At 38.9% G+C, this 19,937-nt stretch overlaps 1 protein-coding gene across 3 annotated transcripts in view; it reads right to left on the reverse strand.

The window, feature by feature from the left end:
- KANK1 (KN motif and ankyrin repeat domains 1) overlaps positions 1-19,937 on the reverse strand; it is a 239,239-nt gene that overhangs the window by 148,697 nt on the left and 70,605 nt on the right. For all 3 annotated transcript variants that reach the window (XM_017883684.1, XM_017883716.1, XM_017883669.1), the window contains exon 2: positions 9,919-10,044. The gene's annotated coding sequence lies outside the window, so the exon portion shown is untranslated. The remainder of the gene's footprint in view (positions 1-9,918; positions 10,045-19,937) is intronic.

Raw genomic sequence — 19,937 nt, forward strand, 5'->3', positions numbered from 1 at the left:
AAAAAATTAAAAGAAAACCTTAAAAATGAAAAAAACTCTGTGCAAATCATGTATCTATTAAGGGTCTAGTATCCAGAATATATAAAGCACTCTTACAAGTCAACAACAAATAACAGTTTTTAAATGGGCAAAGGACTTGAACAGACATGTCTCCAAAGAAGATATGCAAATGGCCAATGTGCACATGGAAAGATACATAGCATTAATCATTAGGAAAATATAAATCAAAACCATGATAAAATGCTACTTTATATCCACAAGGACAACTATAATTTTTTTAAAAAGGAAAATAAGTGCTTGCAAAGATGTGGAAAAATTGGAACCTTGTACATTGTTGGTGGGACTAGAAATGGTTTGGCCCTGTGGAAAACAGTTTTGCAAAAGGTTACACAGAATTGCCATATGACCCAGCAAATACACCTCTAAGTATGAACCTAAAATAACTGAAAACAGGGACTCAAGTACTTGTACACCCATGTTCATAGTAGCCTTATTCATAAGAATCAAAAGGTGGGGGAAAAAATCAAAAGTCTATCAACAGATGAATGGATAAACAAACTATGATATATCCATACCAGGGACTATTCACCCATAAAATGGCTGAGACATTACAACATGGATGAATTTACTAAGTCAAAGAGGCCAGACACAAAAGGTCACATATTGTATGAGAACATTTATTTTATATGTGGTATGTAGAATTGTAAATTCATAGAGACTGAAAGCAGATGAATGATTATCAGGGATGAGAGAGAGGAGAGAATAGTGTGTCACTGATTACTGATTAGAGGGTTTTCTTTTGTAGTGAAAAAAATGTTTTGGAACTAGAGAGAGATGGCAGCTATACAATATTACAAATGTACTAAATACGTCTGAATTATTAAACTGCCTATTGTTATATTATGTAAATTTCATCTCATTAATAATAAATAAAAGTTAAAAAAAATGCATAGGTAAGACCAAAATACCAACGGGGAATTGGTAAAGTAATGATGGCGTAACGAAACGGTAGTACCACTGTAAATGGGCATCTTCTGAATCCCGTTGCCTCTCCGTGGAACACTCTAAATAAAGAGCTATTGCCAGGGGAAAAGGAAACCTACTCAAAACCAGGGATGGTAAATAATCACTGGCTCCGTGACAGCAAAACGATCCATTGCCAGAAACAAAAGCCTACTTCAGCTTAGCACAGGGGCTCAGAGGACAGCCAGCCTTGGTTGCCTTTAGTCTTTTCTCTATCCGAACTTAACCTACAATGATGTACATTAAAAGAAGTTCCACACCCTCCCTTACAGGTGAGGAAACTAAACTATGGCTGCTTCTAGAGCCCATACACAGGGATGTGGGTAGGAACTCAAAAAATATTTACTAACTTGGTATACAAGTTGAACGTCCTTAATCCAAAAATCTGAAATAGAAATGCTCCAAAATCCAACACTTTTTGAATGCTAACATGACACCAAAAGTGGAAATTTCACACCTCGCCTCATGTGACAGGTTACAGTCAAAACGCGGTCAAAACTTTATTTCATGCACAAAATTATTTAAAATATTGTATAAAGTTACCTTCAGGCTTTGTATCTAAGGTATATATGAAACATAAACGAACTCTGTATTTAGACTTGTGTCCCATCCCTAAGAAATTTCATTATGTATATGCAAATATTGCCAAATTCAAAAAAGTCCAAAGTCCAAAATACTTCTAGTCCCAAGCATTTGGGATAGGGGGATGCTCAAACTGTGAAAGTTATTTGTTGTCCTTTGTCAAGCTGTGGAAATTAACAATTCTTCTATCTATCATCATAAATCTTCTCATGAGCCTGGGTGCAGTGGCTCATGCCTATAATCCCAGCACTTTGGGAGGCCCATGCAGGAGGATCACCAGAGACCAGGAGTTTCAGACCAACCCAGGCAACAAAGCAAGACTTCACCTCTACAAAAAATAAATTAGCCAGATGTGGTGGTGCATTCCTGTAGTCCCAGCTACTCAGGAGACTGAGGTGGGAGGATCACTTGAGCCCAGGAATTTGAGGCTTCAGTAAGCTATGATCATGCCACTGCTCTCTAGCCTGGGCAACAGAGTGAGACCCTGTCTCAAAAAAAAAAAAAGAAAAAAAGAAAAGAAAAGGAAAAAAATTCTTATGAATAACTGTCCAAAAGTACACCCTAAATCACAGCAGGCTCATTTTGCAAGCTTTTCCTCAAGTTCTCGTTCTATTTGCAATGTTCAAATTTGGAGCTGAGGTGCTCCTGCAATGGCATTAGGTCTCCCCTTCAGAGTGCTTTCACAGCAAGAGAAATTCACATCAGAAAAGGCACGGTCCTTTTAGCCACTTTCTGGGCCATGTGAATAACTCTTAGTTAACCCTTCTCTCAACAGGTATCAATCGCCACATTTTAAAAACAGAGACAGGGTCTCACTATGTTGCCCCAGCTGGTCTTGAACTCCCGGGCTCAAGCAATCTACTGGCCTTAGCCTCCTGAGTAGCTGGGACTACAGTCATGTGCCACCATGCCAGGCCATCGTTGCATTCTAATTTAAAGTATTTGTTTTGGCTATTTCAATGTGATTATTAGGGCAAAACAAGAAATTTAAATTAAAAGGCAACTTTTCTAAAATTCTTCTTTTGAATCTGTGTTCTGTTGAATAAAATTTTAAAATCAAACTGTTTCTATAATAAGAAAAGATGTCAAAGTATCTACATATCTTTGTTGTTTAATTCCTCTGACTGTAATAAATAAGCCATTATCAATACAGAATGGCTAAATCCGAAAGGATTTGTTTTATATATTAGAGGTTGGAAGAGGAGAGATAGGGAATCTGAACTCTCCAGATTTTTATATTTGGTTTTAAGTCTTTTCCTCATTTAAACTGTCATTATTAAAAATTATTAATTTTTTTAAAATTCTAGACACAATTGAAATCACATTCAATATTTTTGAACATTCCAAAACATCTATAATTGTGGATCAGAGTTTAGGAAATCAAAAAAACCACTCAAGGATTCTCTACTTCATTTCATTGTATCTTAAGACATTTTACAAAATATAAACAATCTCACACTTACTAACTATTCAAGACTTTAGAGTGTTTCTGGCTCACTTTAGTCTCTGGCAGGGCTGGTTCCCATTTTGAAATGAGAACTCTATGTTAAGGTGGAGGATTTAGAGACTTACAAAGTCAAAAAGAAATCATAAACTCCTACATTTTTAATCATCCATCCTTCTGGTATATGATTTGTCCCATAATTCTCACCAGAAAATGAAGAAAGTTTTGAAGAACGAGTTATTCTCAATGTAAATCTCCAGTCAGCCTCTGTCAATCACGTTGGCCTTTTCCCCCTAGTTAGCCTTTTTCCACCTCCTGCCTGAAAACTACACGACTATTTAATTGCTTTGTGACTTCACATTTTATTAAAGGCAGAAAAACATAAAGAGCTAAAACAAGGAGATAAGCCTATTGCCATAAATTGTCCCCTTAAGCAATGAAACTTGCCTCTCTAGTATAATAAGGTGGGTACTGTGAAAACCCCCAACAAGTGCAATTCTGCATAAGTCCACAGCCCCCATCACTTACAGCAGACCTTACAGTTCTCTCTCGAGTGCAGCGCCATAGATCAGACCCCAGGGCAGTCAGCTGCATGCTTTCTAAAGCCAGTGTGAAGGGCACAGCCCAGGGAGTCACTTTGCTCTCTACCCTCACTCACTCCAAATTTATCTTGTGTTCTCATGGCCGGGGGGCGGGGGGAAGCAGAAATAGGAGACAAGGTTATAAAACATTTTGTAAACTGATAGCACCCCACCTGCCATCCTGTTCCCTAGAAATCCAGTCATAACCCAGTGAACACATTTTAGCTAAGTGTTCATTTTCATAAATTTAAAAGAATTCACTTCTGTCCCTTTTGAGTCTCCATTTCTTCCTCTGTAGTGGGAAGGAAATCATCATTATTAGATTATATCATGTTTCTGAATGTGCCCAAGCCCCTGTCCTCTGGAAGATTATGTCCAATGATTTACACAAACAAATCAGGTCTTTGTGTTTAAAGCCCTATGAAAACACCAATGAGTAACTTCTCTAAGTTACTCTGGCTTTTTTGCTACCAGCCAAAAAGCAAAGGCTTGTGTCTAGAATTTTAAAACATTAATAATTTTAATAATGACACTTTAAACAAGGAAAAGGCCTTTAAAACCAAATATAAAAATCTGGAGAGTTCAGATTCCCTGTCTCTCCTCTTCCAACCTCTAATGTATAAAACACTGAGGTGTATAACAAAGTTTATGACATTAGTCAAAAAAACCATGCAAGTATATGGCGGGCGGGGGGGATGTGTAAAGATCTAATAAATCCACTAAACACAAAAAATGTCTGGAAGGATATACAATAAACTTAGCAGTGGTTATATTAGGAATAGGATCAAAAAGTGGGATACAAGAATCCTTTTTTTGGCTCTATAAATGTTCGTTTGAATATGTGACAATGGGCACATGTGACTTTTGTCATTAATCTTAATTTTCAAAGAGTTAAAATAAGGAAAAGAATAATGACCAGCATTTTCCAAACCAAAAAGTGGAACACGTGGTCTGTCAAAAATTTTTATTCCACATCTAGAGATAAGAGGCAGTTAGGAAAAGTAGTCACTGGAATGTTCAAATTTCCAGGTTTCAATGGTTTAAAAAAAAATGGCAGCCAGAATAATCTAAAATAAGATTGTCTACTAGCATTAGATATTGAGCAAATAGTACAAATCCCTAAGTCAGTCACATTGTGTCTTCTTTCCTCTTAGAAGGCAGGCTATGGTGAGTGACCCCAAGATCATCTTTCTTGGTATTGAGCCAGCATGCTCATGAGGAATTTGGCTCAAGTCAATGAACAGTTTCTGCATTTACGTTTTGCACAAAGGACTACCCAAGGAGAGAAAAGCAAATAAAAGAAACAAAAAACAATATAATAGTGCTTAAGGACTATAATTTGAGTAAGACTCTCTAATAAACAGGAACTACAAAAACTGCAGGTGCTATTCATTTGGGAAAGAAATGAATTTTAATTTCATTTGTGAAATTAAAAAATTAAAAAATGAAATGCCTACATTTTCCAAGCAAAGAAACTGCACCTGCAGAATCTCAGGGACAGGAAGGAGGTTGGCATATTCCCTGGACTGAGAAGAGACCAGTGGGGCTGGAACACAGTGTTCAAGGGTGAGTGACAAGAGGTGGGGCTTTACAGCAGGAAAAGCAAGATCATGCCAGGCCCTGCAGGCCATGGCAACAAGAATGCCATGACGAGCTCAGGCAGGGGTATGCCAAGATGTGATCACACTTGAAAGAGATTATTCTGCTATGTGAAGAACTGACAGTGGGCAACAAATATCAAGACATTCTTACATCCTAGTTAGCCTATATGGAAAACATAAAGGAAAAGATTTGACAACCTAAATTTAAATATATACATTTAAACGCAATATAAAAATTGGAAAACATTATCAAAACAATGAACATACTTTTATAACAAAAGACATTTTTAAAAATTTAAATCTTTAAAATCTTGTTGCTGCAAGTCAGTAACAAAAATAGCAAATACCCCTCTGGAGAAATGGGCAAAGGATATGAACAGAAAAATCAGAAAGGAATATAAATGGCATATGAAGAGATGTTCCTCTGTCTATAGAACTGTTAAGGTTTTTTTGTTTGTTTGTTTTAAACTGCACTATCCAATGTTAAGAAGGGTGTGGGAGAAGAGACCTCTCGCATACTGGTGATGGAATTGTACATTGGTTCAGTCTTCCAGGCAGTATGTATTATACATTAAACCTCTTTCCTAATCTTATAAGGAAATAATTAAGAGCAGCCTCACAAATATAGTTAGAAGGATGTACAGTAATGTACATATCCAAAGTGAGATTTGATAAAATACATTCCTGAAGCAGAATCTTCATCAACCTTTAATAATTACACAGCAGTGACTACTGATAAGGAGAGAGGTTTATAATTTTCAACTGAGAAAAGCAGGGTATGTTTCTGTATTTAAGAATCTTATTTAGGCATATACACTAAAAAAAATCTCTGGAAGAATACAAACAGTGGTTATTTAATGGTGGTAAAGTTACACGTTTTTAACAAGTTTTTTATTTATTAGATACATCTTTCATTTTTTACAGATCACTATATACTGCCTTTTAATAATGCATGAAGTCTCTAAGCAAAAAAAAATAATATATTATACGTAATATATATATACGTATTGTATATATTATTTCGTATATATTATAACGTATATATATGTATACACGTATACATATATATGTATACATATATATATAAACGGTAATAACAGTATATATGCTATATATATACGTATATACTACTAATTATATATGTTATATATATATGTGGTATATATATATATGTGTATAATATATATGATGTATATAATATGGTTATATATGTGTGTATATATATATATTGTGTATATATATATGTGTTATATATATATGTGTATATATATATATGTGTATATATATATGTGTATATATATATATGTGTATATATATATGTGTATATATATATATATATATATCTAAAGCACCATAAAATAAAGCTTGAGACATACTAAACTGCATGGTAAAGGAGGAGATGGAGAGGAGGCACTGTAGACTGGAGTTGGATGAGAAAATGGTAATGTTACAAAGGGACTTTGGGGGGCATCTGCCTAGTCCAACTCCTCATTTTGCAGATTAGGAAAGCATCTACCATCTCCTCACTTCACCTCTCTGACTGTAATTAACAAAGGCTATTAGAACACAAAACAAAACTATTGCTACTAGGTCTTCACTAATTAAAAAATCACGTACCCCGTGAGAAGCAACCATAAATATCATCACTGTGGCACTTAACTCCTGAGTAAAAAGTACCCAGACAAGAGCACAGCCTGACAGCTGCTTTGGTATTTGGAAACAAGAGGGTTATTGCAGAGTGCCGTTTTTTTCCTCACTCCTCAAGCAATTAAGAAATATTTCCATCCTAATATTGCTCCTGTGCCTGTCTAGCACTGAGCTCACAAAGAAACATCCTCAGATGGTTACATACATCTGGCAAGGATATCTTCAGCATGCCTAAGGCGTTCACAGAATCTGTCGACTTGGAGCCCAGACGTTTTTATCTGGGTCCTGCCTCCTGCACACAGCAGAGGTCTTTGGCAGGCATTTTCTAATTCCTTGGCCCATTTCCCACAACAGATACTCTAAATGGTTTCCCTTTCTCAAATCTAAAACCCCAAACCTACCACTTTTACTCTCCAGAAATAAATACTTTCTTCTTTCTTTATTCAGGCCATAACCCGTCAGCCCTCTTAATGTTCCTTCCTATTTCAAATCATCTGTGTCTACCTACTCCATCTCCTCCCTCCTTCCTGGCTCAGGGGTGGCATCCCTTCTGTCTCAAAGATGAAGCCCTCCACCCTGATCTATTCAGCCAGTCCTGTAGTCACAGAAGTCCTGGCCCCCTAAGTTTTCCCCTTTCTTTATGACTCCTTCCCCCCACCTCTCTCCCCACTGGGTACCTCCCTCTCTTTTAGTATATCTAAGTTTCCTTACCCCAACTCTGCTGCCTCCTCCCCGTGGCATCCTCTTTTGCTCCTTCTTTTCCAGCAAATCTCTAGACCTGGGCATCTACACCTGCACCTCCTTAGCTTATCATGATGTTAAGAAGCATCAAGAGTAAGTATTGACAGTCAGAAGGCCCAGAGTACACATTCAGCTCTGCCACTGACCATTTCCACAACCTTCAGTGAGCAAGCCACTGAATCCTCCAAGTCAATTTCCTCCTCTGTAAGATGAGATTACCTGCTCCGTCTCCTTCTCCGTCTCCTTCACAGCCGTGTTGTGAGGATCAAATGAGATAATGTGTGTGGAAGTGCACTGGCAGCTTAATATAAAGCACTTTAACATTCCAGTTATTCCTATTATTACTCTATCCCTGACCTCTCAGCATCAACTGAGTCAGGCAAGGTAATTTGTGATCTTCAGGTTGGTCACAGTGTTAACACTAACAATGCTTCAATATCAGCTTTTTAGCTTAATTCATTCAAAAACAAGTACAACCTTGCGTTTTTTTAATCATATGGGCAGGGACTTCTGCAAAACAATAGTAGTAAGCCAACAATTATTGAACACATACCAAAAGTCAGGCGCTGTTCTAAAGTACTTTACCAGAGAGTTTTATTACTATTTTCATTTTACTTATGGGGAAATTGAGGCACAGCACAGTCATGACTTGAACCCAGGCATCTAACTCTAGAGTCTATACCCTATCTAATTCTGTTAGTGGCAAAGTGAGTGCCAGATAGAAATAAACCAGTCAGGAGATCATGACTACTACAGCATCAGAGGCAAGAGATAATATGGGTTAACAGGAATACCTAGAATGTTTTTTAAAAACACGTACCTTTCTTTTTTCAAATAGCTAACTACCAATGCTGCTGAGAGCTGAAAGTTACCAGGTACTTCAATATACTGCTACTGAGAGTACAAACTGCTGTGACCTTTTGAGAAAACAGAGTACATCAATAGAGTAAATTAACAGAATACATCAAGACCTGAGTGCTACATTCTATCAGTGCTCAGCAATGCCACTTGTAGCAATTTATCCTAGGGAAATAATCACAGATGTGCATGACAGATGTTCACTGCAATGTTATTTCTAAAAGTAAATAAAAAGAAACAACATAAATGTCCAATAAAAGGAGATGGGATAGAGAAACCATTACATTTCCATATATCTGAACACTTTGCTGTCATTTAAAATGATGCTGCAGAAAAAAGGAATAAGCATTTTATTAAGGAAAAGAAGTATGTAAAAAAGCCCATTGATAAGGGCTTTGGTATCTGACTGGTTAAGTTCTGAACCGGTGGGTTTACCAGCTATGTGAACACGGGCAAGTCATTTCCTTCCTTCCTTCCTCTTTTTTTTTTTTTTTTTTTTTTACCAAGTCTAGCTCTGTCACCCTGGCTAGAGTGCAGTGGTGTGATCTCAGCACAATGCAACCTCTGTCTCCCAGGTTCAAGCGATTCTCCTGCCTCAGCCTCTCTAGTAGCTGGGATTACAGGTGTGTGCCACCATGCCCAGCTAACTTTTGTATTTTTATTAGAGACAGGGTTTTGCCGTGTTGGCCAAGCTGGTCTCGAACTCCTGACCTCAAGTGATCTGCCTACCTTGACCTCCCAAAGAGCTGGCATTACAGGAGTGAGCCACTGTGCCTGGCTAATTTCTCTGAGCCTCAATTGTCCTGTGTGTAAATGGGGTTAATAAAAGTACTAACCCCAAGGGTTATGAGAATAAATTAATATATATAAAATGTTTGGTATTTAGCTTGGCACAGCACAAACATGCAATAAATGTTACTCAAGTTGCAAAAATAGAGAAAGCTAACACAACACATACACATTTTCTAAAAACTTGGAAAATAATATAGTACAATTTTAACACTGATTATCTCTAAAAACAGAGTAACAGATTTAGATTTAAACTCTATTTTCTAGATTTTATTTATTGAATAAAGTCAGCAACATATTAATATTTGAGTATCTCCATTTTTTTCAAGTAGTCTTAATACTCCTTTTGATCTATTAAATTTCCCTAGTATTATTCAGTCTATGCATATTGTGTTTATGAAAATGGGGTATTTATTGATTTAACCTGAAGAGTAATACAATTCACTTTTATTCTTCAGAGTAAAACAGCTTGCTCATATTTCATCCTATAAAAGTCTTTTCCACAATCATACATTCGTAGATCAAGAGCAGTCTGAACAGACTATTGGAGCATAAAACACTAGAGAATGGATTTGTATCTCTAAAAAGCAAAGTTAAAGGAGACAAACATGACAACTTCATGATAGTTATAAAGAAAAAAATGATATGTTACCTTAATTATGTAAGGTCAGAAATTACTGTAAAAAATATTTCAACTCCATGGACAATTTCCTAGTGTGATCAAAAGATGAAAGTAATTCACTAGTTCAGAAGTCCATCCAGTATAGTGACCACCATTCTGAAAGGAAAAAGAAATCTCTTTGAGGGAAATGTAATGGAACAATACTCATTTTTAGGCTTGAGATCCACAGGAGAGAGGAATCAATTATTAGAGACAGCTATGCATTTTGGAAATCAAGGTACAGTTAAGCCACTTTCCTGCCGGGGGTGCAGGGGCACGCCAGAATAAAAGGGAGCCTAAGACACCATGCAAAGAGTCCCTTTTGCTTTAGGTAAAGGCTGTTTACTCTTGTGACTCACCACCACTGCAAAGAAAAGCGCTGGATCCCTCACAGCTTTCCACCTTCTGTTCTGTTCTCCTTCTCCGTGTTTGGTAGTACATACATAAGAAGGCACATGCATACCTCTCTATTTTTATATATTTTTTAAACTCTGTCATGCTTACTCAGACCACTCCATAACAAACACATGGCCTTTCTACTAAAACTGTTAATGGCAGTTCCCTGGGACTAAAACCTTGGAACTGTTTTCAAGTCATCCCTCTCATCGTTACCTTCCACTATCAGTCCACCACCACTTTTCCCCGAATGTCCAGCTGCTCTCTACCCCTTCTTTTTCTCTCCTATCACACTGCTAAACCAAACTTCCTTGGCATATCCCATCTGTTTATAACAAGAGCCTCTAACTTGGCCCCTCTGCAGATCACAGCCTATCCACTCTCTTACAGAAAAATTGCTTTCATCCTATTTCTGTAACCTTGAACAGGATTGGGCCCATCCCTTTGACTGTAAAATGAAGAACTGGTCTCAACGTTCTCCATCGTCACTGTGCTTTGAAGTCAGATGTTACTGGACATGAATCCTGATCCAGCCACTCTGCAAAACTTAGACAAGTACGTCTGCTCACAATTCAGTCTTACAATACATAAAATAAAATGGGAACTAGTACATCTACTCCAAAGGCTGCTGTAAAACAATAATGGGATCTTATGTCTTACAGATCACACAGCAGGTACTGAACAATATTGGTTATTCCCATCCCACCTTACAGAATCCCACAAAGCTTTGAAGTTCTCTGGTCTTATAACTTCCAAACTTAACATTTTCTTACATCTACATCCGTTGTGATAACGGTTTTCTCTTCCATCACATATAAACTCCTCTGTTGACCTTCAGTTCTTCCATTATCTATCACTACTTTATTTTCCTCTAATGTCCAATAATTGCCTTCTATTCAATCAGATTAGTCTGATCATTTTCCCAAGAACACACACTTACACCCTGCCTTTGTGCCCATCAGTTCCCCATAGACTTTTCTTATCCCCTCTGTCAAGGCCCAATTTGAATCCAAAGCCGCCCAATGCCGACCTTGCAAATAATTTAACCCTCACACACTGCCTTAACATTATTGTCTACTCTTTCATGTTTACCGAGATGAGCTGTCCAGCTGACAAAGACTATTCCGATTATTCCAAGTTAAGCCTTTTACTTCAGTGTGGATTGTATTAGAGTTTTTACAAACTACATATTTTTTGGATCAGTTCTGTCAATGCTTTTTGAAATTCATAGGCCTTTGTGCCTTAAGGTAAGAGTCTTTTATTAATTCCATCATTTTTATTTGAGGCTCACACAAGGAGCTGGTTTCATTACCAATGGGTAGACCATTGGCAGACAATCTGACAGCTGTCTCATGAAGCCAGATAAGAGTTCTAAGTACATCTAATGTCTGTCAGATTTTGTGACAAAGTGAACATGTTCTAATTTCAAGTACCATTTTAAGACTAAACTCTCAATGGGATGATGGTTGAAGCTCCAGGGATAAATGAAGGTTCTAAGGGGAATCAGTAGAAGACACAGTGAAGGGTCAAGGGACATGGAAGAAGACACCGAGTGGTTACAGAGGCAGGAGAGTAACTACAACGGTGGAGAGGCACACAAGCCCAAAGAGAGCTGCGTAACACATCAAATGCTGCAGATGAGGACAAAATGTCACTGGGTTTAACGAAGGGGGTCACTCATGACCCCTTAAGGCAATTTTCAAAATGGCGGATACAGGATGCTGACTCAAGGCATTGAGGAGAAACTAGGAGGAAGGCAAATGGAAACAAGCAGACACTGCCTGCCAAGAACTTTGGCTCTCAAGCCAAAAGGTTTGTGCTGGTCATTTTCTAACCTTGAACTTAACAGCTCAAGGAGATACCCAAGCTCACTCTTCTTCCCTTGCTTCTCACCTGTCCATGTGCAGAGATAACTGACAGTTGACTGCAAACCCTTCCTGCCTTTTTTCTTCCAACACCACCTTCACATGCCTGGTTTTGGTTCCCTAACAAATCTTACAGAACTATTCAACAGCTATATGTTATCAGGTCTCAAAAGCTAAGTTATATTCTTCTGCTGCTGTAGGTAAATGATAGTTACTTAACATAAAAGGAAAGACACCAAAATGTGTCAAATCAACAGACCAGAAGTCCAGGTTCGGATCAAATACCATATTACTATCTTTGGGTAACCTATGTAATTTATGCTGAATTATTAAAAAATAGTTTTTCTTCCTTCAAAGTAGTGTTCTGTTCTTTACTGTTAAGTTTAGAAAAATCAAAGAAAAAAATAAAAATCATGAGGATAATTAGCACTTTGTTGAACCTCCTTCCACTTTGATATGTATGCATGACACATATAAACATAATACACAATGTGTAAGTGCATATAGTGAATCATATGGTATTACCTGTAACTTGTTTTTCCCACTTATTCTGATGGAAATTCTGTATCACTGAATAGTCTTGTATGCTTTCATTTTTAATGACTGCTCAACAATCAATTTTAATAAATTCCCTTGAAAGACCTAAGTCACCTCCAATTTTTGATTATATATTTAATGCTGAGAAAGACATCCTTCACTATACCATCAAGTATTTGCCTGGGATAAGGTCAAGGTCAAATGTATAGAAAATGTGAGGATCTGATATTGACAATTTGCCCTACACAATGTTTGACCCAGAGGCACATAACAATACCCACTCCTTCACACCCCCTCTAACACTGGGTAATGTTATTTTTTAAATTGTATTCTATAGATTTAATGTTAAAATTTTGATTAGCATATCTTTGGGGTTGAACACTTTGTACCTTTTTACACTCTTATTCATGTTCTCTATTTTTCTACTAGTGTGTTCATCTCATTGATCTGCAATACCTTTTCGTATATCCAGGATATTAATTTCATATATCCAGAATATTAAAGATGTATAGATTGATATATATTAATATACAATGGATTTTTACATTTATATATTAATATTAATCTATATATCCTGGATAATGGAGAGAAAATAGTGTATTTTTTGAAACTTTTGCCTACAAGGAAAAAAATCAACTCAAGCATATTAGAGCCAGAAAGGATCTTTATATAAGGATACTGAGGGATCCTTCACATAGAAGGATACTAATATATAAGCTTTGTCATGTGTGTATTACAATTCGTTTCCCCAGTGTATTTTATTTCTAAAATGGAAATATGACTACTTCACTAATCTATTTTGAAGATTCAAGAACATGCAAGTATTAAGTCATGAGTGGAATTAATCATCCTAAAAACAAAAAAAAAAATTGCCGCTACTTAGGACTTAATAAGGTCCTGTATTCTCTGTCCTTATGATGAACCTACTAGGCAGGCATTTCCATTCCTCTTTTACAGAGAAAATGTAACAGATATCCATAGACAGTTAAGTGATAGTTAGATTTTAATTTTTACAAATAAGCTCTGTATTGATCCTAAAAAAGACTTGGTAACAGAATTATTCCCAGCTGTGTTTGTAGTAAAATTTCCTCCTTAGAAGTAATTCCAGGGACTACTCCCATTTGTCTGCCAGCCACAAACCAAGTTACTAGGTTCTGCAGCAACCATTCTTTTAAGTTTCTCTAAATTCTCTTCTTCCCCTTCCTCTATGACATCTTTACTATTAAGTGTCATTCTGATATTAAGAAAAATATTTTTGGCTAGGAGCCAAGGCTACATTATCAGTCACTACAAGTTTAACCTGATGACAGATACTTTGCTAACATTATAAATACATTAAAGGGACTTCAGTGGCTTATACGTTAGTGACGTCTATAGTAACAGCATACATCTGAACCCATGCTTTTGTCAGGGGCGAAGCACACTGTGCTGTATAAATATTTTATGTACAGCCTGTACTGAAATTCTAGATTAAGAGGCATTCACAAAGCCTCTGTAATATGCTGGTTGCTCAAGACAGCATATTTTTATCACAATTGTGTGCAAGCTTTGCCATATTCTACAGAGATCTCCTTTATTTAATCATAGTTCCCCACCTCCAAGTGTTTTATTTTAAAATGCATTGGTTGTGCTATGGGCAAGGCAGCATCTGAAATAATGGCAAAAGGAAGGTAGCTGATCATCGAACTGGTTGTACTCAATAAGGCTAGCCACTGAGGATTCCGAGGGCAAAAGGGCACAGTGTGAGTGAGCCTGGTAGATGAGATTTTTGCAGGAATATTAACAGAGCTAGACTACCCATTGCCCGAAAAGGGAAAAGGAAATACTTTTATTAGTTCACTGAAGACTTACAGAAAATGCTTAGGAATTTGAAGGCTACTCTTATGGAATAACGGGTTTCCAAATGGGTTTTGGAAACAACAACAACAACAAGAAATACCTCAAATCCTCCTGCTAATTTGGGGCAGGTACAGCCACACCTCCCCATACTCCCCTCCTCCCACAAACCCCCAGCAAGTAGCCATGAGGAAGGGCAGTTGCCACCTCTACGTGGGGAACTGGCCAACAGGCGACTGTTGCTAGGTGACCACGGAGGAAGCAGTGCCTCTTGCACCACCTGGCGGCAGCCAGCATTTGAGCAGTTACCGACTCTGGGGCAGGGGGAGTTCTCAATGTTTTTCTCTCTGAAATTTCCTCACTCACAAGGGTGGAGGGCTCTGGCTTACCTGCTTCAGGGAGGCTGTGGTAGGGTTCCTTAAGGAGAAAAGCGGGTGAGAAGAGAAAAGTCTGCCACACTTAGGGGAGATCTTGGAAGTGAATGAGTGTGAAACTGAGCGGCAGATGGCCATACCTGCGCTCTGGCTGCACCCCCAGGTGTGCAGCAACCCCAGGGGGATGGCTGGATGCGGACAAAGCATCCTCCCTAGCCTCAAATGCAGCCCAGAAGCAGTAGGGACTGGTGTAAACAGATAACTTAGGAGGTCTTCCTGACATCATGACATTAGTAAAGCCTGGAACCTTGGCACAACTCTGGGAGGGTGATATGGGAAACAAATCCAAGAATAATCGAAATGAATCTTTCTGCTACCCAAAAGCAGTAGAAGCTTAAAGTCAAGATTAAGTCTATTTAGCAAACTGCAATATTCTCTGCACCTCTAGTTTGTGGACTAAGATTCATTCCCAATTCAAATTAACCCCTTGGTAAACAAGTGCACTACTGAAGGAAGGGTTCACAGCTAGTAACCTATATATTTTTCTCAGTTCAACATCATTGACTCCCATCACTGGATCAGAGATCAAAATGGTATTCAGAATAAAGGACCCTTTTAAAGCAGATTCACGAGAAGGCTCTAGTATCATGCAAGCATTTCACAAAGAACTTCCAGTCTTACTTGCCACCAATGCCATGTAAAGGGTCTGTTTAAGATAGGCATCACTGGAGACAGCAGATGCTGACATCCATGAAGCCTCATGGGGTGGAGTCACTTTGGAAAATTCAGCACAATCCAGGACTGATTCACTGGCCTGAGGTTTTTCACTTCCAACCTCCAGATTTTCTTAGAGCCAAAGATGATTACTTTCTAAGTGTGGGGTTAATGAATAAACCCACAGCAACATGTCAATGGAATAACATAGGGAGAATGCTTTTGTTCCATCTATGCAAGCTACTCCCCTCTTTGGGGTCTTCTAACTGGGTCACAGGGTCAGAGGTGGACCTCCCATAGTGCCTCCCTGCACTCAATTACCTCCCCCACCATGGCTCACTGGACCACATAAAGACGTGAGACCTATGCTGAGCAAGATGCTCCTTTCCTAGGACTTTAAAATTTGGGCTGAGGAGCTGCCAGGCAGGCTCCAGATGGAGCTGGATCTGTGTGTTGCATGCTGTGGACGACACAACAGAGCTGGAGTGCAGAAAGGTGAGGATGGAGCTGAGAGAAGCAGGGACAACACACAGAGACAGAGTTCAACTTCCTTGGGCTTTTCTATTTTTGATTCTAGGTTTTCTCTGAGGATCTGGATTTTGGGGAGGACTTCAGTATCCTGATAACATCTTTCCCAAGTTTGTTTTGTTCCTGGAAGCCAAAGATTCCCAGTTGAATACCATCCTTTTCCCATTACCACGCTAATACCCAGCTGTGCTAGGGGAGCCCACACTGGGGGCAGAGGAAAGCAGACCCACGGTGGGTGGGTCGGGGAAGTCTACATGGAGGGCACCAGTCCTCAACTGAATACCTCCCCAGTTACTAGACCTCCCATCCCTGCAGCTTCAGTGTGCCTTCCCTGTCACACTGTGCCTCACTGAACCCGATTTTTCTAGGCTTGCATGCAGAATACTCTGCTTCAGCTGGCATTTTTTATGTCTATGTGTTCAAACATGCATATAGTCAATTTTTCCTATTTTCAGCTGCAGACATTTTATTAAGTCAAGATATAACAGTCAAATTCCTAGAGTTATGAGGGTGCTCTGCCCTCCATCCCCTTCCCATGGATAAGCTCGTCATCTTCGAGATGGAATTTTTAGCATGGCTTGAGCCTACATTTCAAATAAAAGTTAAATATTACACAGAGGTGGGTGAAAATGATTATCTAGAGTAATATCAGTTTTCTGACAGAACTGGTAGGATCTGGAATAATTTCTCTCATAAACATCCAAGTACAATTTCCTGAGGGTAAAGAAGAGTCCAACTTAGTAATGAGTATTTTATTTTCAATTGTCATGCTTGATTTTTTCCTAAAACTTGCACTGATGCTATAACAATGCATAAATCTAGCTGTTTACACATGTATTTTCAAAAATCAACATTGAGATATACTCCTAAACTATGATGATGTCCCAGGGGAAAACAATTAGAATAGATATAGTTTTTAAGATTTTTGTATAGAGGGTTGCACCACCCCACATACACACAAAAAAAGTCTTTTTCTTTCAGGATTAATAAGAAATGAAACATTTAATTGTCTGTGGTCCATGTAAACAATGTTGCTAATATATATCATTTTTACCCTCCATGGCTTGGCAAAGGCAAACACACACACACACACACTTGAAAGATAAAAAGTAAGAGACTCAAGAATCCAAATCATACTTCCTTACTTGATATCTAGATATATAAAGCAAGAAGAATGTTTCCTACTTTGTTTGAAGCAAAGAAAACAAAAGGTGAATGCTTTTACTGATTTATTTCTGGGATGATCCAATGAGAAAGTAGTTTTCTGAGGGATCCTCATTTGGCTCAGTTCTGTCCTTTAAACCATAAGCCAGTATGGCCAGTTCCATAACCTCTGGTGTTTTTCTCTTCTCTCTCAGTTCTTCTGGAGGAAATGACCACATCTAAGGGTGACCTGGTTACAAGGTGGAAGGAGGCCTCCTAGCTGGGCTCTGAGTGAGGGAATGATGTGTGCACAGGTAATGATAAGCAACTAGCACTCTTTCGGGCTTTGCAGGATGCCATCGTGAGCTCCAGGGTGCTCCTATCCCCAGAGTTTACAGGTGAAACAGCTTTACTCTCCCAGAAAATTATAATAAAAAGTACAATTTCAAAATCCTACTTCTCATGTGTAAAGCCAGTGGTTCTCAAACGTTAGCATAAATCAAAATCACCTGCAGGGCTTGTTGAACCATAAATTCCTGGGCCCTACCCTCAGAATTTCTGATCCAAGAGGTTTGAGGTGGAACCTGAGAATGTGCACTTCTACCAAGTTTCCAAGTGATGCTGTTTCTGGTCAAGGGACATTTTGAGAATCAATGCCTTAAACAAAGAAGTTTGAAGGGTGGGCATAAATTATCTGGGAGATGATATTAAGAGGTGAAGCCGGCTGGGCTTCTGGGTCCAGCGGGGACTTGGAGAACTTTTCTGTCTAGCTAAAGGGCTGTAAACACACCAATTAGCGCTCTGTGTCTAGCTAAAGGTTTGTAAGTACACCAATCAGCACTCTAAAAATGCACCAATCAGTGCTCTGTGTCTAGCTAAAGGTTTCTAAACACACCAATCAGCGCTCTGTGTCTAACTAAAGGATTGTAAATGCACCAATCAGCACTCTGTATCTAGCTAAAGATTTGTAAACGCACCAATCAGCACTTTGTAAAAACGGACCAATCAGCACGCTGTAAAATGGACCAATCAGCAGGATGTGGGCGGGGTCAAATAAGGGAATANGTACACCAATCAGCACTCTAAAATGCACCAATCAGTGCTCTGTGTCTAGCTAAAGGTTTCTAAACACACCAATCAGCGCTCTGTGTCTAACTAAAGGATTGTAAATGCACCAATCAGCACTCTGTATCTAGCTAAAGATTTGTAAACGCACCAATCAGCACTTTGTAAAAACGGACCAATCAGCACGCTGTAAAATGGACCAATCAGCAGGATGTGGGCGGGGTCAAATAAGGGAATAAAATTTGGCCAACCAAGCCAGCAGCAGCAACCCACTCGGGTCCCCTTCCACGCTGTGGAAGCTTTGTTGTTCTTTAGCTCTTTACAATAAATTGTGCTGTTGCTCACTCTTTGGGTCTGCACTACCTCCACGAGCTGTAACTCACTGCAAAGGTCTGCGGCTTCACTCCTGAAGTCAGCGAGACCATGAACCCACTGGAAGGAAGAAACTGGACACATCCGAACATCTGAAAGCACAAACTCCAGACATACCATCTTTAAGAACTGTAACACTCACCACGAGGGTCCGCGACTTCATTCTTGAAGTCAGCGAGACCAGGAACCCACCAGAAGGAACCAATTCCGGACATAATACAAGCTTTCTGTTAACAGTATGGGAATCTAACAGTTATTTATCACGTACCAGGTACATGGTATGTACAGGGGATGTCATGGTTTGCAAAAAAGACAAGGTCCCTCCTCCTCCTCTCCCACAAACCTGAAATAAAATTACTGTTCCAGGAAGAAGCACCAACTTCAGGATGAAGCTTTCTGTATCTCCAACACAAACTGCATGCCCCATGAGGAAATGTACAGTCCCCTAAATGAAACATTGTCAAATCTCCTTGATTGCCAGTGGAAGAATTAAAGCAAATATCTGAGCCTGCTCTCAAGACTGAGAATACAACTAGAAAATGATGATGCACCCAAAAGATATAAGGAGAACACTATGACAAGAACATGATTGGCATGAGGGCTAAATGCAGGGGACCTGTGGGAAAGACAGACACAGTGCCTGACAGAGCACAGGCAGCTCAAATATTGGTTCCTCTTCTGCTTTCTTACCTATCTGTACATTACAAGGGAGGCCCAGTAAGGTTGTCTATGCTGGGCCTTCAAGGAGGCTGCCAGCTGCTTCTTACCTTGTGTATACTCAGGACCCAAGGGTAAGTTATCTCAGTAGCCCCAAGCATTTAAACTCATAAAATTATAAAAGGATGGTATGAAGCTAATGGTACTAAAACTTTATCATGCATCAGAAGCATTTGGAGGGCTTTTTAAAAACACAGATTCCTAGACTCACACCTTCAGAGTGAGTAGGGCCCAAGAATTTAAAATTTCCCAGATGATGTGAATGACGCTGGTCCATAGACCATACTTTGGGAATCATTCATTAAACTTACTGTTTTTTGTTTTGAGATGCAATCGTACTCTCGCCTAGGCTGCAGTCCAGTGGCACAATCTCAGCTCACTGCAACCTCCACCTACTGGGTTCAAGCAATCTTCCTGCCTCAGCCTCTCAAGTGGCTAGGATTACAGGCATGCACCACCACAT

Source organism: Rhinopithecus bieti, unplaced genomic scaffold (assembly GCF_001698545.2).
Source record: "Rhinopithecus bieti isolate Rb0 unplaced genomic scaffold, ASM169854v2 scaffold_641, whole genome shotgun sequence".
NCBI classification, from domain to species: Eukaryota; Metazoa; Chordata; class Mammalia; order Primates; family Cercopithecidae; genus Rhinopithecus; species Rhinopithecus bieti.